The 27264-nt window shown below is 41.2% G+C and overlaps 1 protein-coding gene across 6 annotated transcripts in view; it reads left to right on the top strand.

Moving 5' to 3' along the window:
- The first annotated feature begins 17080 nt into the window (after positions 1–17080).
- Positions 17081–27264, top strand: part of ARHGEF37 (Rho guanine nucleotide exchange factor 37) — a 56261-nt gene continuing 46077 nt past the window's right edge. For 2 of the 6 annotated variants that reach the window (XM_006041029.3, XR_006553303.1), the window contains exon 1: positions 17089–17553. The gene's annotated coding sequence lies outside the window, so the exon portion shown is untranslated. Of the gene's footprint in view, positions 17554–27264 lie in introns of all 6 variants that reach the window. The other 4 variants (XM_006041027.3, XR_006553302.1, XM_044947471.1 and 1 more) reach the window with 3 other exon arrangements.

The raw sequence follows: 27264 nt of genomic DNA, 5'->3' as shown, positions 1-27264 counted from the left end.
TTTGACCCATATGGCTTCAAGATTCTAAAATTGGTATCTTCCATATATGTTACCCAGTGAACTTTTACACATATCAAATGTTGAATTCTCTTTTCCTTATAAAAGTAACAAGTATTCATTTGAAAAATTTAGATAAATCAGAAAAAAAAGAAATAAAAACTTATAGAGATAATGATGAAATGTTAATTTGCTATATATAAATGGCCAGTATTTTTTTCAATGTGTATTCTGTGTCTATTTATATGTATCTTGAATGTGTGTACATTTATCAACACACATATATAGCACTGAAGAATCGATGCTTTCGAATTATGGTGTTAGAGAAAAGTCAAGATCCCCTTAGATTGCATGGAGATCAACCTATCAATCCTGAAGGCAATCAGCCCTGAATATTCATTGAGAAGGACTGATACTGAAGCTGAAGCTCCAATACTTTGGCCACCTGATGTGAAGAGCTGACTCATTGAAAGGCACCTTGATAACTGGGAGATTGAGGGCAGGAGGAGAAGGGGGCAACAGAAGATAAAATGGTTGGATGGTGTCATCAACACAACAGACATGAGTTTGAGCAAACTCCGGGAGGTAGTGAAGGACAGGGAAGCCTGGCGTGATGTACTCTGTGGAGTCAAAAAGAATCAGACACGACTTAGCAACTAAACAACCACAACAACAACATGTGTACATACGTATATTTTATTTCTAAAAAATTGGCAACAAGTACTCATAGTGCACATTCAGTTTGAAGATGGGATTTTCACTTAATGATTTGTTGGAGACATATTTCTCTGTAACTAGTTTTCCAAAATATGATTTTGTAAAAACTCTGTAAAATTTTTAACTGGAGGATAATTGCTTTACAATACTGTGTAGGTTTCTGCCATGCATCAACATGAATCAGCCATAGGTATATATATGTCTGCTAAAATATGATTTTTAATGTCTGCATATTAAATACATATCATATTGCTAGAACTGCATTTACCAATCCTAATGGAGTATTTTAGTTATTTCCAAAATCTTGCTAGTATAAACAATTTCAGTGAATATTCCTATAGCTAAATCTTTGCCCACATCCAGAATTAATTGGTTAGAATTTGTTTTTAGAAATGCTAAAGTCTTAAAATCCCTTATATCATAAACAACTCCTAATTCTGTTTTGGTCATTTGTGATGAATAAGTATTGAATAAGTATTTGTGGGCTATTCTATCTTTTCATTATTTAGATTTATCTTAAAAGTTTAAATCCTTATCATTTCATTCTGTCCTTGAAAGAGGTTGTAAGATTATCTTTTCTGACCAGTCATTGTTATTAATTAGATTTTTTTTTTTTTCACAACTCCCCTACTCCCTTTCCCATCCATTTCAAAATCTCAAGAATTTTGTAAATCTGTGGTTTACAAGTCTGTGCTCATAAGACTGAAAATGTCCCTTTTATGGACACAGCCAGCAGGACACATTTGTTCCCAATTGGTGAAGCAATTGCTTTCTTTAGCTATGTAGATTTATTTGAAGGAAGGGGGCAAATTAGTTTCCTGTAAGAGTGGCTAAGTCGTGTCCGGCTCTTTACAACCCCATGGACTGTAGCACGCCAGGTTTCCCTGTCCTTCACTCTGTCCTGGAGCTTGCCCAAACTCATGTCCATTGAGTTGGTGATGCTATTCAACTGTCTCATCCTCTGTCGCCCCCTTCTCCTGCCCTCAATCTTTCCCAGCATCAGGGTCTTTTCCTGTGAGTCGCCTCTTTGCATCAGGTAGCCAAAGTGTTGGAGCTTTAGCATCAGTTCCTCCAGTGAATATTCAGGGTTGATTTCCCTTGGGAGTGACTGGTTTGATCTCCTTGCTGTCCAAAGGACTCTCAAGAGTCTTCTCCAGCACCACAGTTTGAAAACCATCAATTCTTTGGTGCTCACCCTTCTTTATGGTCCAACACACATCTGTACTGACTACTGGAAAAACCAACTATGAGTGTGTTAGTCACTCAGTTGTGTCCGACTCTTTATGACCCTGTGGACTGTAGACTGCCAGGTTCTTCTGTCCATGGGATTTCCCAGGCAAGAATCCTGGAGTGGGTTGCTACTCCCTTCTCCAGGGGATCTTTCTGACCCAGGGATCAAACCTGGGTCCCCTGAAATGCAGGCGGATTTTTTACCATCTCAGCCACCAGGGAAGCCCCATACATGACTACTGGAAACACCATAGCTTTGACTATAAAAGACTGTCAGCAAAGTGATGTCTCTGCTTTCTAATACACTATCTAGGTTTGTCATAACTTTTCTTCCAAGGAGCAAGTGTCTATTAATTTTGTGGCTGCAATCACTGCGGTGATTTTGGAGCCCAAGAAAATAAAATCTGTCCTTGTTTCCACTTTTCCCCATCTATTTGCCATGAAGTAATGGAACTGAATTTAGAAATAATGGCAATCAAAGGATCCTCAAAATCAAGAATATAGTTAACTAAGTATGAAAAACAGGATAATCTCATATATATTCAAATCTCTAATATTTTGCATGAGTTCAAGTATTCCCACAGATGTAAAAGTGTATTCTCACAAAAATGAATATGCAGGTCTTAGAGATAGGAAAGAATTCAAATTGTCACTGTTCCAAAAGTGAGATTAACCCAGACTTTAGTACAGAGGTATTTTAAATGCTTGAGTTGGGCTTCCATGGTGGCTCAGACAGTGAAGAATCCACCTGTAATGTGGGAGACGTGGGTTCCATCCCTGGGTTGGGAAGATCCCCTGGAGGAGGGCATGGCGACCCACTTCAGTACTCTTGCCTTGAGAATCCAAATATGAAAAACAGAATAATCTCATATATATTCAAATCTCTCATATTTTGCATGAGTTTAGGTATTCCCACAAATGTAAAATTATTCTCACAAAAATAAATATGCAAGGTCTTAGCGATGGGGAAGAACTTAAACTGTCACTGTTCCAAAAGTGAGATTAACCCAGACTTTAGTACAGAAGTATTTTAAATGCCTGAGTCAGGCATTTCACTGTGCTTCCTTGGAAGAGAAGGCCTCCTTTGCCACCTATTATGAGTAAAATGTTGTCGTCTACATTTCAGAGTGGCCAGGAACCTGAAGTTTTCCTAACTTTAACAAGAGATCCTGGAAACAGTACTAGAGTAGTGGATCCTTATTTTATTCTTAAAAAGTAATTTGGGGTGGGACAGGAGAAGCCAGATTGAATATCCTTTTATTTGGCTTTTGAAGGGCTGGGTTAAATAGTTTAAGGAAACGTATCTTGATCTGACCTAAGTATTCAGAAGAACTGAATCTTAGTTACGACTCTACCTTAAATGTTTTCTGAGGCTTCCATGTTGTAGTTTCTAAAAAGAGAAGTCAGATACTAAAGATCTTTATAGGTTTAAGAAATCTTGTACTATTTACTAAAGATGATTCCTGTATTTTGAAGCAGAAGGAAGAAATTAATATACTTGTCTCCTGTCGTAGCTTCTTAAAATCCAGATAATATGTAACATCCTGATGGGCAGGTCCTTACCCGTTCTCCTTAATATTTGTCAGAAAAATAAAATTCTCTAACAGTGAAACACATGGCAATGGATAGATAGTTAGAAACTAGAAGAGATCCCCAAATTAGAAGAGTTTGGGAAATATCTTTTATTTGAAATATTTAAGAAACAGAATTAAATAATTCTCCCTGGAGGTGGAAGAGGAGCCTTACTTAAATGACCTCTTAGGTCCCTTTTAGTCTAAAAAAATCCCCACTTAGATTCTCTTCAGGGAAAGCACAAAATGATTTAACTCTTCAACACAGCCTTATTCTTGGCAAGGTTGAAATTCAACAGTGAAAATCAAGGCAAATTTGTTTCATATTCTCTTTAAGACTGTTTCTACCAACCCAACCCTTCCCTCTCAGAGTTGCTTTGAAATAATGCCTGAGGCTTTAACTCATTTGTCTGCCATGAACATTCTGCAATGTAATAATTGAATGCCAGAGATGTGTCCTGACAGGAAATTCAAATCATTGATGTTCAATGCACAGGTTAAAGACCTTGCCAAGGCCAGGCCTTGAAGGGCACTGTGTAAGTTGAAATGCCTAGGTTCCCCCTGAGTTCCCCACTTCACCCCCATTTATCTTGTTCTAGTCAGTCTATCTGACCTAGCAGTATTTACCTACCAAATTATATTTTACAATTTCTATTTTAATAACAAACTATTAATTCCTGGACACGCACTGTCATGCATGGCATTTGGGGATATTTGTGTAGCTACCTTTTATTTGTAAGAATTTCTTCAGCGTTTTGGGGTTTCTGAGGTTGCTCTGTCCCTTTTCTCAGCCTCTTTTCTTTTCCCTTGCATTGTTCATTAGCAAGAGCATGAAACCCTGCTCCCAATGACTCATTATTACTCACCATAGTAATCTACTTTTCTTTGTGAGGCTCAGTTCAGAAGATGCTTGAGTTGCCGTTCCTGAGAACAGGTCCTAAGAGCACATCCTGTTAACTCTCATCTCTCCATGCTAATGCCAAGAAGCACTGATACTGATCACAGAAAGTGGAACAGCTGCTTCATTTGATCTTGGCCAAGCCTGACACCACTGCAAGAAGACTTTCTGCAGTAAGCAGAGACCAGGGTCTGATTTGGGGGGGGAGGGGAAGAACTCTGGATTGTAGGCTCCTAATCCACAAAGCAAAGGAAATCAAATTGTATTTATAGAGCCCTAGAAAGGGCTCATAAAATTCATAAAGTAATTTGTCATACGCTAAATTGTACTTTTCATGACCAGTTTTAGAGATAGGTAAATCATCCCTTGTTATATTTGAAACCGAGGAAGGCCCTGTGGAGCTTCCAGGCACAGAGGACCTTTTGTCCCCTGTTTTGTATAGGCAAGATTCCATGACCTTCCCTGAGTTCCAAAGTGCAGATTCGAACCAGTTGCCAGTTAAGGGAGGAGCAGCCAAGAAACTATCTGAATCAAGATTAAAGGGACCAGAGAATCTCATCAAGATTAGAGACTGGACCACCTGAGATGAGATTAAGGGCGTGCAAACCCTACTGTCATCCTAATCTTGTCAGAGACCTCACCCTTAAACCATTGTTATAAAACCTTTATCATATCCTCCCCAGGTTGAGACATAGATTTTTGAGGCAGGCGCTCAGTGTGTCTCCCTTTGCCTGTTAAAGCATCACCCAAAGCTGTCTCCAAGATTAGATTTGGCACCATCCAGAGAGACTGAGCTTTCAGTAACGTGTTCATCTTGTGTCTGAGAAAACTGAAGCTCTGGAGAGGTTTGGTGACTTACCCAACAGCTCTAGCTTTTGTGAACCCCCTAAGATCCTGGAAAAGAGAAGCAGATGTTTTTCAAGAAAGTTTATGAAACTTCTGTTTTTAAGGTGCACATTAATGGGACCCAAACTCTCCTGCATTTGCAGCTCACTTCTTGAAATTATGTACATGTCCTCTAGAATTTGCTTGGGCAAATCTTTATTGATGGGCATTGGAAACCCCTTGGTTTCTGCATTGAAGCTGTTCCAGTTTTGTCAATGGCACCCCACTCCAGTACTCTTGCCTGGAAAATCCCACAGACAGAGGAGCTTGGTAGGGTGCAGTCCATGGGGACGCTAAGAGGCTAAGAGTCGGAGACGACTGAGCGACTTCACTTTCACTTTTCACTTTCATGCATTGGAGAAGGAAATGGCAACCCACTCCAGTGTTCTTGCCTGAAGAATCCCAGGGACGGGGGAGCCTGGTGGGCTGCCGTCTATGGGGTCGCACAGAGTCGGACACGACTGAAGCGACTTAGCAGCAGCAGCAGCATCCCTCCTTGACGGCGCTGCATACGTTTACCTCACTAGTGTTAATTACTTCTGCCTCTCCCTCTTTCATATTCTAAAGCCAACTGACATATTTAAATGTTAGTTCCCAGACTTTCCAGACCCTCTTTACTTTCTCTCAGACCCTGAACCTGATCTGAACTCATAAGACTGCTTCTTATCCGTGTTCTTCTAGGCTAGGCAAATGATAGACCTTTCTAACCTATATGAAACTTGTATTTTTAATATTTTATTTTGTTGCTTAGAATTTCAAATTCTTGACCTTCTTAGCTTGTATTTTCTTGGCCCACACTATGTCACTGGTTACCATACCTTCTGCTTAGTTGAAATGGGATATGTAAAACCACTGTGTTTAAGCCATAAACCTTATACAAATGTACCCTGCTGTTGTTATTAGGCAATTCAAGTCAGAGGTGTTTCTAACCTTTCTGGTGGAGGAAGACAGGCTGTCAGCTGAAACAGGAACTTAACAGTTATCGCCCAAACCAAAAATAAGACAAGTGTAACAACTATGACACTACCCCACTGAATTCTTTATGTAGTTGATTCCTTCTGACAAGGTCGCCAACACAGGCATTTAAGATGTGTCATAGAAAACAGAAATAAAATATTCTAGGCTATTCTAAAGGTCTCAGAATCATTCCTCTAATCAACTTGAAGATACTGAGTTATTAGATGGCACCTACTCTGATTGACTTTCCCATGCCAAGGTAATAATTACTTTCAACGTTTATACAGCATTATATACAGTCTTGTTCTTATCCATCTTATCTTCTGCCAAAAAAAAAAAAAAAAATGTTTTTCTGGGGAAAATAATTTCATTATATTAAATTTTTAGGTGGTGTGACTGAGCCCCAGAGAGTTTAGTTAACTTGCCTAAGTGCACTAAATGACTTAAGAGTGCATTTTATACTTGAACTCAGATTTTTATTCTCACTCTAAAGAATCTGCTTTTTTTATTTCTCTAGCCCATGCATCTCAGAACTGTAAAACATCCTGGGAAGGAAACTGCTCATTTATTTCAAGATTAAGTAAAGATATAAAAGCAGATATCCACTTAACAGATCACATAATATGCCTCAGAAAGGTATGTTCAAGTATCCACAGCAGATTATGGTTTTCAATAATTATACAATGCTGCCATCTTGTGGATATGCTGGCTTCTTTGGCCCAGAATCAGCTAGTTGGATCTGAGCATTCAAATGTTAAATGCCCAGGAAAGGGCTGGAGTTGAGGAACTTAGAATAACATTTGAGGGGCTAAGCAAGTGTTAGAAGTTTGAGCAAACCTATTGTGCTTTCTGCACAGTACCAGGGGCTTCCTCTGTGACTCAGTGGGTTTGATCCCTGGGTGGGAAGGATCCCCTGGAGGAGGAAATGGCAACCCACTGCAGTATTCCTGCCTGGGAAATCCCACGGACAGAGGAGCCTGTGGGCAACAGTCTGTGGAGTCGCAAAGAATCAGACATGACTGAACACACACACACACTGTGCTTTCTGAACAAGATCAAACATTGCTAATATTTGAATGCTCTGGACACGACTGAATGACTAACACATATGATATAAAGTCAGTGCATCTTATATTACCTGTTAAGGGGATAAGAGAGAAAAAAAAAACAAAGATATATCTTTTTCGTATGGATAACCAGTTATTCTTGCATCACTGATTGAAAAACTTTCTTCTCCTTGTCTTAGTTTGAGATGCTATAACAAAATACCATAGATCTGGAGGCTCTCACAGATCTGGAGGCTGAAAGTCTGAGATCTGGGTTCCAGCAAAGTCAGCTTCTGGTAAAGGCCTTCTTCCAAGTTGGCATACTTATATTTTCACATGGCAGAAAGCAGTTACAGATTGTCAAGAAAAGTAAACATCACACAAGGACTTTGCTTCCTCTCTGAGGAAAGAGTTAACATATTTTCAGTTGTATGCAACATGTATCATGGTAGGTGGAAGTATGACCTTGATATTGTCTTTATTTGGAGATAAGTATGGTTTAAGGGGAGAAGGCAATGGCAGCCCACTCCAGTACTCTTGCCTGGAAAATCTCATGGACTGAGGAGCCTGGTAAGCTGCAGTCCTTGGGGTCACTAAGAATGAGACACGACTGAGCGACTTCACTTTCCCTTTTCACTTTCATGCTTTGGAGAAAGAAGTGGCAACCCACTCCAGTGTTCTTGCCTGGAGAATCCCAGGGACGGAGGAGCCTGGTGGGCTGCCATCTATGGGGTCACACAGAGTTGGACATGACTGAAGCGACTTAGCAGCAGCCGCAGCATGGTTTAAGGAGATGCCTGTGTGTGCCAAGTTGACAAGGGATGAACGTGTGATAATAAATTTTATGTGTTATTTCAGCTGGGCCATAGTACCCAGATATTTGCTCAAACATTATTTTGGATGTTTATGTGAAGGTATTTTTTGGGGATGAAATTAATATTTAAGTAGGTGGACTTTGAGTAAAGCAAAATACCCTCCATAATATGAGTGGGCCGCATCCAGTCATTTGAAGGTATTCATAGAAAAAAGATTGACATCTCCCAAGCAACAAAGAGTTACAGAAGACAGCTTTGGAACTCTTTACAACCCTTCCTGGGTCTCAATCTGCTGGTCTACCCTGCAGATTTTGAATTTATCAAGTTTTCACAATCACATGAGCTAATTCATTAAAATAAATCTCTCTCTTTGTCGTCCCCCCACCCTTCCACCCCATCCTGTTGGTTCTTTTTCTATAATGCATTCCTTCACTTTATTCAGGTCACTGCTAAAATGTTCTCTTCTTAGAAACACTTTTCATAACCAAATTATTTAAAATAGACTCTTACACATACCCCCTTGCCACACCTAGTTACTTTTCAGCTCTTTATTTTCCTTCAAGCATTTACTAGTCTCTAAAATTATATATATACATGTATATATGGAAGAAAGTGTGCAAGTGTTAATTGCTCAGTCATGTCTGACTCTTTGCGACCCGCCAGGCTCCTCTGTCTGTGTAATTCTCCAGGCAAGAATACTGGATTCTTTTCTTCTTGAGGAGGAACCTCATTTCCTCCTCCAGGGAATCTTCCCAACCCAAAGATCGAACCTGGGTCTCCTGCATTGCAGGCAGATTCTTTACCATCTGAGCCATCAGATGGTGGCTGCTAGTGGTAAAGAACCTGTCTGCCAGTGCAAGAGATGTGGAGACATAAGAGACACAGTTTCGATCTCTGGGTTGGGAAGATCCCCTGGAGGAGGGCATGGCAACCTACTCCAGTACTCTTGCCTGGAGAATTCCAAGGACAGAGGAGCTTGGCAGGCTGCAAACCATAGGGTCACAGAGTTGGACATGACTGAAGTGACTTAGCATGCGTGTGATATATATCCCTGGTAGCTCAGATGGTAAAGAATCTGCCTGCAATGCAGTTAACCTAGATTTGATCCCTGGGTTGGCGAGATCCCCTGGAGAAGGAAATGGCAACCCACTCCAGTATTCTTGCCTGGAGAATTCCATGGACAGAGGAGTCTGGTGGACTATAGTCCATGGGGTTGCAAAGAGGCAGACACAACTAAGCTACTGACACACAAACACACTCTTTGCTTTACTAGAACACTTGCTCAATGAGACAGGAACTCTTTCTGTATTGTTCACTAATGTAGTCCCAGTTCCGTGCCTACCTCAATAATAGTTGTTGAATTCTTGAATGGAATATATGTATATATAATATAGGTTTACATATATACATATTCTTCCTATGACTGAAACCTGCCTTTTTTCAGTTATCTATAGCATGGACTTCTTCACATGGATCTTGTTCTTTTAATTGGTTGTGTTTATTGCATGGTGTGGACATGCTGGAATTTATTTAACTATCTTCTACTGATAGTTTTTGAGCGGTTTTTGGCTCTTCATTTTGAGTTTTTTTAAGTAACAAACCACTACTATATGCATATATCTTTGTGCACTTGTGTGTGGATTTCTCTAGGATAAATTAATAGAAGTGAGATTTCTGAGTCAGATAGGTTTTGTCAACTCACACTCTTGCAATGTGGTTATACCCTTACCCTTGCTGATTCTTAAATACGTGGCAGCAAGCCTTTGAGGCTGTACTCTAGGGCTGTGAGTGCATACTGCAGGAGAGGGAGTTTCCTTTTCTCCCTAGATATCTTTCTCTTTTTTTTTTTCCCTAGATATCTTTCTCATGCAATTTTTAGGAAAGAATTGCTTTGACCCGACTGAAGGGACCTCCTATTAGAAACCTATGAATAAAAATCTGATACTCCAATAATACAAACAATGTTTGAGATGATACTGGTCAGATATTTCAACTGTAGTTTTACTTGGCAGTGTGAAACACATCAGGTGAAACACAGCAATTGAAGGAAGTAGTTTGTAAGGACGTTTAATAAAAGTCCAGCTGTCCTCCCAGCTTTATCTGACTGCTCCTTCTGTCTTTTTGCTGGCTCCCTTTTCTCTGCCTGCCCCTTGGCTGTTTTCACCAGGTCTTTGTCCTTAGTCTTTTTTTTTTTTTTTTTTTACGACCTTCCTATTTTCCTAGTTTGATGTCATTCATTCTTGCAGTTTCCTATACAGTAGACATGCCAGTGACCTCCAAATCTATATTGCTAAGTCAAATTTCTCTTTTCTGGAACCTGATATCCATCTTCCCACTGGATACCCTCACTAGGTTAAGCCACAGGGGTCAGCTAGTTCCAAACTGGTTGTATTACTTGCCCCCAAACCTTTGTTCCAAGCCTGTTCCTTCTCTAGGATGGTTTTTCTTTAGTGAAGGCTACCAATCTTTTTTTTAATTCTTTAAAAATTTTTAATTTTTATTTTTATTCATTTGGCCGTGATGGGTCTTATTTGCGACATGCAGGATCTTTAGTTGAAGCATGTGAATTCTTAGTTGTGGCATGTGTAATCCAGCTTCCTGATCAGGGATCAAACCCAGGCCCCCTGAATTGGGAGTGCAGAGTCTTAGCCACTGGACCACCAAGGAAGTCCCCTAAAATTCTAGTAATATCATGCTATCCCCATTCCTCAGTGACTCCTCCATTGCCTACAGGTGAAATATAAATTCCTTAGCGTGGCATACATGCCTTGCATGATCTGGTACCTGCCTGTCTTGCCAGTTCTGGCTGTAACTGCACATCCGAATATGTGTCATTCAGTCCTGTTACAATGAAGTGATTGCAGTTTCTTGAAAAACACAAGGTAGTTGCATATTGTTATGCCCTGCATGCAGTCCTTTCTACCTTTATATTTTTATCTGCTTGGTAAGAATTCTCCTTAAAGACTCAGCAGGAAGGGTCACCTTATCTTTGGCTCCCCAGGCTCCCTGTAGAATTGCTCTCTCCCTCCTGCAGCATATACTGTTGGCAGCCTACTCAAGAACATTCCTTCTTAATTTTCCTCTTTTCGGGTAAGACTCCAGTTTTGTCAAGGGCACATGACTAATGTTTCAGAAGGGAGCTGGCCCAATGTTGAATCTTCATTCATATAAGCCAGTCAGTGATTGGTTTAGGTTATGGTTAGTTATGGACATTCTATTCTAGTCAATAATGTAGACGAAGTCTGCTGGAGAGCTTTTTGGAATGCTCGAGGTCTTGAAGAGACACACAGCCAGAGATGGTCTTTTCTTCTGATGGATATTATATTTTGTGGATGAATTGGATTTCTGATACTCAAACCAAAAAAGTACTAATTAATATACAGAATACAGTAGAAGCAAAGTATGTTCCTCCAAACTGGGCTAACAAATCATGATGGTAATGGGTTAAAATCAATTGCTAGAACTCAGGCACATAATCAACTATAGAGCTCCAGCAAAGTAGATTTAGAGGGACTCTTTTCTACAGATTAAGAACTGGACTATTCCAGAGCTCAAGACTGGGTCTGTGTAGGGAAGTTATGGTCTTGCCCATTGGAAGAGGGAGCTGGAAAAACTGGAAGGGAAGAGAGAACAGCTCTGTCCTTAGAAGGGTTATTATACCTGCAAAGAGCCAGGAACCCACAGGGAAGCCATTGGAAACAAGGAACAGTGAGAAACAGAAGAGGTACTGAGTAGTATTTCTCAGTACAAATTAGCAAACTGGCCCAGGGAGGGTATGACACACTGGAAGAAGTGCAGGCTTTGGAGTTATCCTGCTGAGGTTGCAGTCCCAATTCTGCTACTTCTAGCAGCAAGGCCTTCTGGCAAGTTTCTGAATCACTCTAAACCTCAGGTTTCTCATTTGTTAAAAAAAAAAAAAAAAAATTGGTAATACTTTTCTTTTAGGGCTGATTAGCAGAGTATCTGGGGTTCCCAAGCAGTGCTAGTGGTAAAGAACCCGCCTGCCAATGCAGGAGATGAAAGAGACATGGGTTCAATCCCTGGGTCGGGAAGATCCCCTGGGAAAGGGCATAGCAATCCAGTCCAGTATTCTTGCCTGGAAAATTCTATGGATGGAGGAGCCTGGCGGGCATAGCATCACAAAGAGTCAAACACGACTTAGTGTGCACACTTGAGTCTTGAGCAGAGTATCTGGCCTACAATAAGGGCTCAATAAAGCAGACACTCTTGTTATAAAATATTTTATACGTTAGTAATGAGGTTAATATACTAACCTGCTATTTGATAAAAGTTTAATTCTGCTAAAGACCCAGCAACTAATCGTTTCTTGACTTGTCTTTCTGACAATATCTCAGAAGATAGAAGAAATGATTCAAGAAACATACATTTGGATTTAGTAGAATTTTTTTAGAATGGTGATGGGAATCTTTGGAGAAAACAACTAGATGAGAGAAAGTATGGAGTAGGAGTAGACTTGGCTATGCGCTCATCACCTGTGAACCAGTTACTTTATCTCTCTGAGCTTCAGTTTCCTGATCTGTAAAATGCAAATAATATCTATCATATAGAATGTCAGGATTAGAAATAATCCATGAAAAATTTCTAGCATGTACTAGGCATTCAATAAGTAGCACCTTTTTTTTTTTTTCCACTTTATTTGGCTGCACTGAATCTTTATTGCTGCGTGTGGGCTTTCTCTAGTTGTGGCAAGTGGGGGCTACTCTTTAGTTGTGGTGCACTGACTTCTCACTGCAGTGGCTTCTCTTGTTGGAGAGCACAGGTCGAGGCAGCTCAGCAGTTGTGGCTCATGGGCTTAGTCGCCCTGTGGCATGTGGGATCGTCCCAAACCAGGGATTGAACTTGTGTCCCCTGCGTTGCAAGGTGGATTCTTTTTTTTTGCAAGGTGGATTCTTAACCACTGGACAACCAGGGAAGTCCAAGTAGCATCTATTTTTATTATTACTGTAGAAATTAGAGTAGTAAATTTTATAGAATTAAAATATATATAGGAGACTGAAACTCTAAAAGACAGCCACCTCTTCTGGTTTTGCGAGTTCAGTTCAGGTGCTGTATTAAGCATTTTGTAGAGATTATACTTTTTGCTTCTTTCCATTCTGGCCTACAAAATGTTAGAAGACTGTATAGTGGACATTTGTCACATTCCTGGCTGTCCAGCCTCCAAATTGCCTCTAGAAGTTTGGGGAACATGCCACAGTGGGGGGCAGGCCCCCACATCTCACTCATGGAAGCCAAAAGGCTCTGGTCTCAGTTCTCCCTGATTGTTGTCTGCTTGGGAACCAAGCCTGACTGAGTAGCCCATCCTTCCAGGATTGTGATTCTGGAGATAGGAACCAAGAGAAGCAGGAAGTGTGTAAAATTTGGTCTGGTAGTGGCAACGTTCAACATCACGCAGCGAGGGCAGCTGGGTCAGCTATGGCACCCAGTCCCCAGGGCATTGCCAGTGTCCAGCATCAGCATCCTCCCTATGGCCTGGTTTCTTCTGTGGGTCTGGCCACCCAGCCTCCTTTGGTGCCTCCTGTATTCTTAGCTTGGTTTTCTAGAATCAATCTTTCCATTGATTCTTTGACCTCCCCAATACTCCCCAATTTACCCCAAAAGTAAATTCCTTTTCTGCTTCACTTAAAGTGAATTTGTTTTCACTGTGTACAGCCAAAAGACTGACTAGTACATTGTCTTTAGGTAATGCTGCTAAGTCGCTTCAGTCGTGTCCGACTCTGTGTGACCCCATAGACGGCAGCCCACCAGGCTCCCCCGTCCCTGGGATTCTCCAGGCAAGAACACTGGAGTGGGTTGCCATTTCCTTCTCCAATGCATGAGAGTGAAAACTGAAAGTGAAGTCGCTCAGTCGTGTCCGACTCTTAGCAACCCCATGGACTGCAGCCTACCAGGCTCCTCTGTCCATGGGATTTTTTAGGCAAGGGTATTGGAGTGGGGTGCCACCGCCTTCTCCATTTAGGTAATGCTCAAGCCCAAAGAGTCCGATGCTGCTGCTTTTACTACAGATCTCTGGATAAAGTCATGGTCAAATATGCAACTGTTCTGGGAGTTCTGTCTTGGTTCCTTTTAAAAGCCCATGCACCTCAGGGAAAATATCTGCTGCCCCACCATAAACCACCTATTCTCTACCTCCCATGACTTCTTTTTAAAATTTTAATTAATTAATTTATTCATGGCCACACTGAGTCTTCACTGCTGTGAGTAGGCCTCTGCTTGTGGTGGGTTCTCTTTTGGAGGACAGGCTTTAGAGTGTAGGCTCAGTAGTTGTGGCTCATATGCTTAGTTGCCTCATGGCATGTGATTTTCTCAGACCAGGAATTGAACCATGTCCCCTGCATTAGTGGGTAGATTCTTTACCACTGGTCCACTGGGAAGTTCCCTCTATCTCCTAAAACTTTTTAATTCACACGCGTTCACTCACCCAGTCAACAATCACTTACTCCATGCCTTCTATGTACAAGGCAATAGGCCAGGCACAAAAATCCAAAGATCAATAAGCTGTAGCCCTGACAGCATACTTTGAAATTTTGAACCAGGTTAATATACTTTCTTAAATAAATAAAGTAAAAAACCTATCACTCTGTTGAGGGTAGAAGTGAAGGGAACTCTTTATCTTTGAGTTAGTATCCCTGGGGATAAGGTGATGTCCATTTCTTTGTAAATGTTCTAGAAATCAATCCAAAAAGGCAATTGGATTCCTTTGTTAGAGGTTTCCAGTCAAAACAAAGTAGCTCTCAAAAGCTCTGAGAAAAGAATACCTCTTCTGAAGCTGACAGCTAGATTTCTGCTCATCAGAATATTTGTGACTAGGATGAAAGATGGGGAATTAGTGCCAATGCATTAGAAATTTAACTCAAGATAACTCTTAGTCCTAAAATAGAATTTTTAAAAAATCAAATAAAAATATCATCCAGCTTCTCTCCTTTTCCTTAAATCCAGGGAAGTAGGAACCCACTACCACTTGAACCCCTATATTATAGTAATCTGTCCAGAAGGTTTGACACTTCTCTCTTAAATCAGAAAATTCAACACAAGCAAGGAAGAAGGGCATATATTAGTAATGGAAAGTAAACAGGTAAATCAGGTGATCCCAGACACCTGGGATAAGTGGTCTGTCTCACACACACAGGAACATAAAGTGAGGTGTTGAGCACTCACAAGACCCTCACTCACAAACTGGAAGTCTGATCTTGCTGTCAGACTAGTTTTGGGGATCAAGTCTTCACTCACCACTCCCTGGGTGACTTTGAAAAAGTCACTTAACCACTCTAGGACTCAAATTCTCTTTAGATTTCCTTCTGAATTGGAAGGAAACTTAGAGATCACCTAAACTAGTCTTTAACTTTTGTATTCTTCTTTGAAGCATCCCCAGTATTCCTCTCTGGTTGAATTCTGACTTTTAATGACAGGATGCCCACTCTCCCCATGCAACTGATGTCATTTTTTAAACACTCTGATTGGTAGATAAGTTCTTCCTCACATATTTGCAATTTGTCTTCCTAATAGCGTTCCCCAGGCTGGTGATGTCTAAGGTCATACAGGTGCAGTCTGATCCATGGAAAACTCTTTAAGAAAGCTCTCAACTTTGCTTTTCTCCTCTACAGACTAAAACCATCCCCTCCTCTTCTATTGTTCTCATCCATCACATTCAAAATGCAACACCATTTTAATCTTCATATGTTTGTGGATGTAGAGTAGTGCTTAAGCAACCTGAGGCCTCAGACTGTCTGAATTTGAGTACTGGTCCTGTGTGATAGTGGACAAGTTATTATACTTTCTTTAGCTTCAATTTTTCTCTCTAAATGAGGATGATAAAAGTATACCTTTCTCTTAGAGAAGTTTTGAATCTGATAGATGAGGAAATACAAATAAAATGTTTAGTATAGTACCTGGCACTGAGTAAGCAATATCACTAGCGCTATCATTAATAATAATGATAAAATTTACATGAGAATAAGAATGAATATTAGAATCAGAGGATTTAGAAAAGTTAATCTAGTCCTTTCATGACTCCATAAACAAGACTTAGTTGCCCTGACATGAAACTTTCCGTACTTTTCATGTAATGATCACTTTCAAGTGTGTGTTCATCATCCGGCTCACCCCAAGAGGGCAGGGACCATGTCTGTGGTGTTGACTGCCGAATACTAGATGCATTCAGTGTCCCGCTCACTACTATGAATCACAGAAAAGGAAACTGGGGTGCAGGGAGTGATAGCTTACGGTGAACATGTCGGATTCGTGATCTCTGAAGAAGCTTTAGCTTGGGGACCAGGGACCAGGCTTGATCACTCAAGAGCTTTTGTATAGCAGAGTTTTATTAAAGTGAAAAAGGGACAGAAAACGCTTCTGACACAGACATCAGAAGGGGGACGGAGAGCGCCCCCGCCTGCTAGTTTTAGCAAGCTGTTTTATGTCTGTTAGAAAGCTATTCATCAGGTAAGAGAGACACCTCAAGGCTGACGGAGCTTCACCAGGCCCCTCTCTCACAATATGCAGTTTTGAGATAGGATGGCACAAGGCGCGTTATCCCTCTCCCTCAGCCTTAAAACAATTGATATGAATACTGGTTTGTTGAGCTATTATCAGCCAAAAGTTAGTCTTCGGTGGAACAATTTTGAAGAAAGGCAAATTCCAAAGGAAATACATAGTTTCATTAACATAGCTTAAGAAAAACATTTCCATAAGAAAAACGCATTGGTTAGCTCAAGGACTGAGAAAAGTTAAGGTCAGGTGGAACCAGGTGTCCTCATAGCAACACAGATTTTTAAGACACTTGCAGCCTATTTCCTCCAATTGGAGACCCCTGGTCTTCCTGCCTGTTACCTTCTCAGGAAACTGGCAGATTTATCTAAGTTTGCCCAAAGGGCTCCCAGGAGAGCTAGGATAGGAACCCAGAAGTCCTGGGCAGCCAACACTGAGAAATAAAGGTCCAGCCCTAAAATTTGGTGATTCGAGCAAGAGCACAGATATTCAGTGATCTTGGGGTCACTATTGCTACCAGATGGCCTAACTGCTTGTCCCTGTTTTGAGGCTGGCTAGCCTGCGGGAGGAGTAGGTGCCTTAACAGAAACGGCGGATGGGCGGGTCACCCGGTGCTGCACCGACACCCACTTACATGGCTTCCTTCTGGCTGCGGGCCAGTGCACGGCTGTTGCTGCTGTCGCCCGGTCTCCCCAGCTGGGGCCCGCTCTAGGGAGCACCCAGCGGAAAACAACCTGCCTGCATATGGACAATTAACAAAGGCAGGAGCCAGGGCCGCCGCCTCCTGGCGCACGCACGTAGGCAGTGGGCAGAGCCGCGCCCGCCCGGGCCTTCTGTGGGAACAGGCTCCAGCGCTGCGCGGGTCCGGGACTCCTGCGCCTTTCCCACCCTGGCTGCGCAGTCCCCAGGGCAGCCGAGCTCCACTTGCGAGCGCGGTGAGTCCACTCGGACGATTGGGATGGCAGGATAGGGCCAGGGAGGCTCTTGGGAAATCAGCTGCTGCTGAGATCCTGGAAGGGAGGTGGGGGAGCGCGCGAGCGACTATGCCGGTCCGGATTGCGGGTTGCGGGTTGCTGGGTAGTTAGCTTTGTGTCTTGAGCCTAGTGGGAATGCGAGCAATCTGACACGTCTGACCCAATTGGGTCAGTTTACAGGTGGAAAACTGAGGCCCAGAGAGGTAAGCTGGCTTGGTAAAAACGGATTATTGTTCCTTATGTCTGTTTATCCCTCCCTGCTTCAGTGTAAAATTGGGGAGGACTTTTAATGAGACTCCATATATGTTAAAACAATGGAATAATACAAACGATGGTTAAAAAATATATATACTTTCTTTGTCAAGGAAAGTATATTTATAAATAGGCAATCAAGGCCAAGGGAAAAGAGAACGGAAATCTGTGGTCCGTAGGTGAGCTGCCTGGGCCAAGAGCCCTCAGAGAAATAGTGCTAAGGCTGGGACTGGAAGCCAGAACTTCTGGCTCCCACTGCTGTACTCCCTGGACAGCAAGCACCACGAACTTAAGAGAATGGGTAAGTTGACCACTTGCCCAGGCAGTGGCTCGGGACCTTCTTGGGATCACTGACTCCTTAAAAATCTGAGTCTCCTTCCCAGGTTTCACACATAACCTTGCACACAGTTTCAGATTTGACAGCAGGATGAAGCATTCCTGCTGTGAGGAATGACTGAACGCTGGCCCTCAGGCTGCACTGTTTCAGAGCAGTTTATTTGCTTTAAAGGGAGGCAGCTGGTGAAGGAGTGTTCCTGCTCTGAGTTGAGACAGCGTCCTGAGGCCCCTAGCTGCCTGATCTCGCACACTCTACCCATTTCAAGGCCCTGTTTTCTTTGTAAACTGGAGGAAAGATTGCTTCATCTTTCATATTGTTGTCAGACTACAGATGAATATTAAATCCAGTGCCTGACAGTAATGGATGATCAATAAAAGAGCTGGTGCACACAACCCAGTGAGTCAAAGCCATGCCATTTAAGAAAGGGTGATGAACTGGGGAAAAATGGGCTGTATCCGAAGTAAAAGAAAACTAAAGTTAAAAGTTAAAAATTTGCAAATGTAAAGTCAGCCCTATAGTGGCTTACAAATGTCTGCACATACCTTGGTTATGGTAACCTAAATAAGAGTGCACCTATTTAGAATAATCCTTCCCTGGTAGCTGGCTCAGTGGTAAAGAATCTGCCTGCAATGCAGGAGATACAGGTTTGATCCCTGGGTAAGGAAGATCCCTGGAGAAGGAAATGGCAACCCACACCAGTATTCTTGCCTGGGAGATCACATGGACAGAAGGGCTTGGCAGGCTACAGTCCATGGGGCCACAAAAGATCAGACAGGACTTAACAACTAAACAACAAATTTAGAATAATGTACTATACTCAGTATTTGACCCAAGGTCAAATGCTGAAGGTAGAAACCAGCAGACATTCTAACAAGGACTGTTTATTGGGCCTCACACGCCCCTTTTGAATGGAGCCAGCATCTGTATAATTGTTTTTAAATGAGAGAAAAGAGGAGGACATACATGGGAAGCGGGGCTCCCCCCTCATCTTGCCCACCAATGGAGGCTCAGCTGAGTTTCTGCCAGGGTACAGGAGTTACTTGGCAGTTGGCTCAGATCCCTCTTGGATCAGTAGCTTGCTGTGGAAAACAGTGCCTTGGTTGATTCTGCTCTAGAACAGATAAATGGCTTTTTATTTAACTGATCAGGGAGGGTGGTTGTTTTGGTGCTGTAACTGAAGCAAAATGGCTTTTGCTGAGCTTGATTGTCCAAAGCCTATTGACAGGCTTAAGCTCTTTAAAATCTATGGATCCAAAATTATGAGGACAGGGCCTGGGCAATTTATCTATAAAAAGAACAGCCCTTTCCAAATACCGTGTTGTTTCCTTTCTCTACCATTTTAGGCCTTGCAAACAGAGGCAGGGAAGTATGGCTTAGGGCAAATAGCTGTTGTTTAATTTGGGTTAAGACACACACTACCTGTATGATGGTTATATTCCTCACTGTGTATTTATAAAGGGCAGTTTTTCCTCAGGGAGAGAGAGGAAAGAGAGAATGTGTATGTGTATGCCTCGACTGTGTCTTGCTCACTCTCTTCTTCACCCCCAATCAGTCATTTCTCAACCCAGAGAAGTCCTTTTTCTGCAAGCTTGGTGAATTTGGCAAGTTCCTTACCATGGCATCCCACTCCAGTACTCTTGCCTGGAAAATCCCATGGATGGAGGAGCCTGGTAGGCTGCAGTACATGGGGTCGCTAAGAGTCGGACACAACTGAGCGACTTCCCTTTCACTTTTCACTTTCATGTATTGGAGAAGGAAATGGCAACCCACTTCAATGTTCTTGCCTGGAGAGTCCCAGGGACGGGGGAGCCTGGTGGGCTGCTGTCTCTGGGGTCGCACAGAGTCGGACACGACTGAAGTGACTTAGCAGGAGCAGGAGCAGTTACCTTGCTGGCTCTGTTGCCTAATTTTGTTTCAAAGTAACTCTCTTAGAAAGTTTTTTGTTTTTGTTTTTTAATTTGATCTTTAGGTTCCAAACTTGTGGTGCTCTATGGGACAACAGAGCACATATACTCATTCACTTAGACAAAGTTTCTCATTTGAAGGCAGTCCATGTACACCTTCTGTATAGGGTACATGGACTCACCCTGTAGGGAAGGGATGTGCCTCTTCAGACTCACTGACTTCCTTCCTTCAACTATTCCTTAAGAGGACAAGAGTAAGAGCAGACCTTCTCAAGAAACTATAGCTCACTTGCATCAGAATGACCAAATCAATTCATGATGGCTTGTCAAAATGCCCCATCTGTGACCTACTGAATCACAGTTGTCAAGAGCTGAGCAAGAATTTGCATGCCTCTTAAAGAAAGAACTTATGGTTGCTGCAGAGAAGAATGAGGGGAAGGGATAGTTAGAGAATTTGGGATGGACATGTACACGCTGCTATATTTAAAATGGATGATAACCAGAGAGGACCTACTGTATAGCTCATGAAACTCTGCTCAATGTTAAGTGGCAGCATGGATGGGAAGGGTGTGGCAGGGGGAGAATGGATACTTGTATATGCATGGCTGAGTCCCTTTGGTGTTCATCTGAAACTATCACAACATTGTTAATTGGCTATACCCCAGTACAAAATAAAAATTAAAAAAAAAGAAAGAAATATACAACAACAAAAGAATATGCATGCTTAGTAGGTGCACTTCTGGTTGCTTATGTGTGGGTTGGAGGTGGAGACTATTATTTACACACATTTGTATTGTTTGTCTAGTTATATAATGAATGAGAACCTCTTTTGTAATTGTTTTTTTGGTCATGCAGCGTGGATTGTGGGATTTTATTTCCCCATCCAGGGATCAAACCCGTATCCCTTGCCGTGGAAACTCAGAGTCTTAACCACTAGACTACCAGGGAAGTCTTTGCAATTTAAACAAACAAAAAATTCATCATGGCCAAAGAAAATATATTGATGGCAGATAAACTCTTGGAAAGACACTAAAGATCATTAATCATTAGGGAAATGAACGTTGAAACCAAAAGCAGATAACCCTTCGCGCAAAGTCTGGCTACGCCAAGTGTCGTTGAGGTTATAGAACTCATACACTGCTGGTGGGAATATAAAATGGTACAACCACTTTTTAAAAAGTATGACATCTTTTAAAAATATACATCAGGACTTCCCTGGTGGTCCAGGGGCTAAGACTCCATGCTCCTAATTCAGGGGGCCAGGGTTCAGTCCCTGGTCAGGGAACTAGATCCCACCTGCCACAACTGAGACCTGGCACAGCCGAATAAATAAAATAAATATTAAAAAAAAAACACCTATCTTGTGATCTAAACATTGCATTCCTTAAAAAAAAAAGTGACAAATAAACGTTGCATTCCCAGGTCCAGCTTTATTGTAATAGAGAAACAAGAACCAACCAATTTTTTATTCAGTGCATAGATAACTATGGTATATTTATATAATGTTATACCACTTGCAGGAGAAAGTAATGAACTATTGATACATGCTATAACATGGATGGATGTCAAAATAATTTTGCTGAAAGGAAAAAGCCAGATAAAAAAAGCATATGTATCATATAATTACAATATAAAATTCAAGGGGAGTTCTTCTACCTCACCTCAAACTTTGTGGTGGTTTCTAAGAGTTGTGTGTCTAACTTCACTTGTAACAATATCACTGTTCTGCCAGTGTTCATCCAGGTCATTCATTCATTAATTCAATTAATTGAGCATCTAGAGCATCTACTGGGGAAGGGAGTGGTTCCTTGGACGGGAGATGGGAGTCAGAGAAGACTTGTCTTGGTTTCAACAGAGAAGTAAAGCAGTCACTTTTATGAAAAACATAAAGAATGACCACTGCACTCTGGTGCTATGCATTGGTCAGGAGGCTGTTGTACTAATTCAGGAGAAGGGTGGTGCAGGTTTAGATTCAGGTGGTCTCAGAGATGGGAAACACTAAAAGAAATAACAGATATCCTTAAAAAAGCAAGGAAGATCCCAGAGGTTGACACTGATCAACACTCTTTGAATTGGGTATTTTATTGGTTTTTAGTCCATATCACTGTCCTATTGCCTCCCGCTCTCCCCCAGCTGCCATCACCACATCTTATGCCATTATCTCATCTTATTCCTTATTTGTAAGGATTTCATCAGAGATCAGCAATAACTTCCTAGTCCAGTTCCACTAGCTTATGGTATTCCTTTGCTCTACTGATGTAGTCGACTTTCATGAAAGGAATGAGGATAGTCTGGCATGACCTGTTTGTCTTTTTTCTGTTAACCTGTGGTGGCTCCAAGTGATCTCTGTTTCCCTTTCCAAGGGCTGATAGACTGTCTGTTTTATTCGAGTGGCAGAAACCCAACTCAGAGTGGGTTAGGCCAAAGTGGGGTGGGGAATGAAAATGTGTTAGCTCATATTAAAAAAAAGCAAACCCAAAGGGAATCATTCTCCATCATGGCTGGATTAAGCAATGCTTTCAAGGCTCAGTCTCATGGTCTCTCCATCTCTCAGCTCCGTTTCATTGGTATTAACTGCATCGTCAGTCATACTCTGCTATGTAGTTCTTATAATCATCATGATTAGGTGCTTTCACCATCTGCTTCAGTGTGATCAGCCAAGTGTCCTTAGACGTCATTCCTCTGATCCACGATCATGCTACTCTTTCCTGTTTAACAATAATAGTAAAAAAATACAACAGCTACTGTTACTGAAAGCTTATTACATAACAGGCACTCTGCTAAACACTTTACGTGGATTCTTATGAAATCTTATAACAACCCTATAAGGAAGGTTATATCCTAGGAAGGCCAGCTGATTGATTGCAGAATCAGAATTTGAAATCAGGTTTTTTAGCTCCAGGGTCTGGGCTCCTAATCTTAAAAGAGTGACCTCTGCAGTCACTCTTTAGGGCTAAGAAGAGGAAAACAAAGTCATCAAACAATGTGCCTAGTTTTTACTTTTTCTGAACATGAATGTTAAAATTTAGTTGGCAGTCATAGTAGGGGCAGAACTTTGGAATTACAGAATTAGTTTTGTTAATCCCAGATCCTTCTGGGTTTTAGAGTTCTGGAAGTTCTTTGTACAGGACCCTCCACTCTGACTCTTGTATAAACAAGCCTCATTAGCCAGGATCCCTGTGTTGCCATTCTCAGTTCTATAGGTATTTCCTCCCTTTATTCTTCAATAATCTTTTGTTAGTGTGGTGTTTAACTTTATCTTTGACAGTCTGCCCATGAGCCCTAATCCCTAGAGGTTTTATATCCATTTTTCCCCCTTGAATGTTTAAATTGACTTCCCTCTATAACTTGAGGTGGAAGGCTGATGGATGTTCATCTTTTCCTGCCATGACATTTTTACCTTCTGAAGGAACTTTTAAGGTGAACTTTCTTTGGGACCTGCTTACTTCCATTTCTCCATTCACTTCTGACTGGTCAGAATTAGGTTTTAGAGTATCATTTCCCTTGTTTGTTTTGTTTTAATATTTATTTATTTGGCTGTGCTGGGTCTTAGTTGCAGCATGTGAACTTCTTAATTATGGCATGTGGGATCTAGTTCCCTGGCCAGGGATTGAACCTGGGCCCCTTGCAATAAGAGCTTGGAGTCCAACCACTGGACCGCAAGTGAAGTCCCTCATTTCCCCTGGTACTTCTATCTTTAAAGGGGTGAAATGATCAAGATGCCCATTTACTCAGTCCCTCTGCTTTTAGTGGAATGAAACTTGGAACAAATAACCAGATATTTTAAATGCCCTACCCTTATTGTAGAACCCCCTTTCTCCCCTTTATTTGTATCCTCATAACCCAGAAAAGTCCTTAACAATAGGATTTTTGGAAATAGCTGCTCCAAATATGTGTTGAATCAATGTGTGAATGCCCAAATTTTCTGTGCCAGTGTGTACAGAGGAGGAGAGAAGAGAAGAGAATTAAATGTTTTATCCTATCCTAGACTCAGATGCTGTCACTGCATAACATTCAACAAACATTTTTCTTTTGGTACCTACTGTGTGCTAGACTGGGGCTTTCCTCATAGCTCAGTTGGTAAAGAATCCTCCTGCAATGCTGAAGACCTCAGTTTAATTCCTGGGTTGGGAAGATCTGCTGGAGAAGGGATAGGCTACCCACCCCAGTATTCTTGAGCTTCCCTGTGGCTCAGCTGGTAAAGAATCCTCCCACAAAGCGGGAGACCTGGGTTTGATCCCTGGGTTGGGAAGATCCTCTGGAGAAGGGAAAGGCTACCCACTCCAGTATTCTGGCCTGGAGAATTCCATGGACAAAGAGTCCGGCATGACTGAGCCACTTTCACTTCACTTTACTTCATGTACTAGAGTGATTTTATCTTTAGTTCTTAATCGTCTGTCACAGGACATCAAGGAGATCTCAGAACTGAGCATAGACTAGACTCTATTGAAAGGCATATTTTCCCAAATGTATTCTCCAGGACAAGCCTCTCTATCAGACCAGACCAAGAAGTAGAAGAGAGGCACCCATCCTGCTCTCCCAGGCTTTTAAGCTGCATTTGCAAAGATAGTGGATAACTTAAGCTATTTAATACTTTGTTTATTTAACTTTTTATTTTGAAATAATTATAGCTCAAGAGTGAAGTTCCAAGGATAGTATGGAGGTTAGGTATATCTTCACCAGGTTCCTCCAATGGTTACATCTTATTTCAATGTAACATAATGTCAAAACCAGGAAGTTGGCTTTGATATAATTCACGTGTTTGATTTTAGATGTCCTTTTATCACCTGTAGATTTCTGTAACCACCACTTCAATAATACAGATGTATTCTATCACCAGGAAATTCTCCCTGTGCTATTCTTTAATAGTCAGACCCACCTCCCCTCCACCATCATCCCTAACCAGGCGATCTCTACTCTGTTTTCTCTATCATTTTAGATGTTTTATAAATGAAATCACACAGTAAGCTTTTCAGGTTGGTTCTTTTCAGGCAGCATGATACCCTCAAGAACCATCCAGTTGTGGCAGTCTATCAGTAGTTCATCCCTTTTTATTTCTGAGTATTCTGTGATACTGGATAGACCACTTTTTTTTTTTTTTTTTTTTAGCTATCCTTACCTATTAAATCCCCCTATTAAAGCAACATTTTGATTGTTGTGTTCTTAGCTTTTACAAATAAAACTTTCTCAAACACTTGTAGACAGGTTTTTGTATAGGCGTAAGTTTTCATCCTCTGGAATAGATGCCCTGGGTGCGACTGCTATTAAGTGTATGTTTTAGTTTTTAAAGAAACAGACAAACTATTTTCCAAAGTAGCTGCACCATTTTATATCCCATCAGCAACGTATGAGAGATGCAGTTATCCACATCCTTGCCAGTGTTTCCTAATTTGATGGGGTAGGTAACAGCTTTATTGAGTTATAATTCACATCATATAATTCACCCATTTAAAGTGTACAAATCAGTGGTTTTTAGTATATTTGCCAAGTTGTGAAACCATCTCCACTAATAAATTTAGAACATTTCACCATCCCCAGAAGAAATCCAGCCACTACACTCCAAATCATTATGCTTTCAGCCCTGTAAGCTACTAATCCATTTTCCATGTCTATAGATCTGCCTATTCTGGACATTTCATAGAAACAGAATCATCAAATATGTGGTCCTTTGTGACTAACTTCTTTCATTTAGCGTAATGTCTTTAAGATTCATTTATTGTAGTTATAGCACACATTAGTACATCATTCCTTTTCATTGCCAAATAATATATATTTTTAAAGAAATAAAAATGTGCTTCTTTCCATTACATGGGATATAAACTAAGAGAACAACAAGATGCTGCTCTGAGAGAGTGTCCCAGGCCTGGTGGGAGGTCTAGATTGCAATTACTGTAAGTGCTATTTTAAATATTGAGCAGTTCTCTCTGAAGTATTACTTATGGCTTTTGTATTACTTATGGCTTGAAGTATTACTTATGGCTTTTGTATTACTTAAGGCTTGAAGTATTACTTATGGCTTTTCCTTCTGGAGAAGGAAATGGCAACCCACTCCAGTATTCTTGCCTGGAGAATCCCATGGACAGAGAAGCTTGGTGGGCTACAGTCCACGGGTCGCAAAGAGTCGGACACGACTGAGTGACTTCACTTTCACTTTCACTTTGTTAATTTAGCAACAGTTCAGAGTAGCCTTAATAGGTCTCCTGAAATCCTGTCGGAATCTTTCTAGAGAAGCAATGCTCTGGATGATAAATGTCAGTGATTCAGGCCAGGGACAGGTTAGTGGGCCACAGGCAGCATTCAGGAGCTGGACTAGAGCTATGCATCAGATAGGTGTGTTCCAGGCTCTTCTGGGCCTTCTGCCTTCTGAACAACCTTGCTCTTGCCAAGCACCTGTATAAGTTATCTGATCCATGGGTCAGTGTCAGGACAGAAACTTCTGCTACTAATACATGAAAAGGAGCATTCATATATGCAACTACATATTCATATATGTATCAGCATTGTGAGACAGAGAGGAAGACACAATAAATGGGTGCTCATCTTGTCTCCAAGAGCTTAGTGTCTAGATGAGGCATAGCCCTAGGTAACCCAAGTACAAGGCTGAATGGGACACATGCCACTTTAAATATTAGGAACTATTTCATCTGTTCAGAAAACAGCAGAGAACAAAATAACAAATGCCCATGTTCTTACTACCTAGCTTTGTTTAATTTTGGCATTTTTGTCATATCTGCTTTAGTTTTTTAAAAAAAATAGAACATCTTAGATATTCAGCAATGAAAAGGAAGGACCTATTAATAATATACAACAGCTTACTTCAATCTCCAGGGAATTATGCTGAGTGAATAAAGTGAGTCCCAAAAGGTTATATATTATGTAATTCACATATAGATACTCTGTGATTTACATACATTCTTTTTTTTTAAATGAAATTTTATTTATTCATTTATTTTGGCCACACTGCACAGCTTGTGGGATTTCAGTTCCCTGACCAGGAATTAAACTCCTGCCAGGCAGTGAAAGCACCAGTTCCTAACCACTAGGCCACCAGGGAACTCCTTACATACATTATTATTTTTTTTCTTTATTTAAAAATTTTATTTATCTATTTTAATTGAAGGATAATTACTTTAAAATATTGTGATGATTTTTGCCATACATCAACACTGCATACATTCT

The sequence above is a fragment of the Bubalus bubalis genome, chromosome 9 (genome assembly GCF_019923935.1).
Source record: "Bubalus bubalis isolate 160015118507 breed Murrah chromosome 9, NDDB_SH_1, whole genome shotgun sequence".
Taxonomy (NCBI): Eukaryota; Metazoa; Chordata; class Mammalia; order Artiodactyla; family Bovidae; genus Bubalus; species Bubalus bubalis.
The sequence above is the reverse complement of the archived record's forward strand: the minus strand, read 5'-3'. Positions and strand labels throughout refer to the sequence as shown.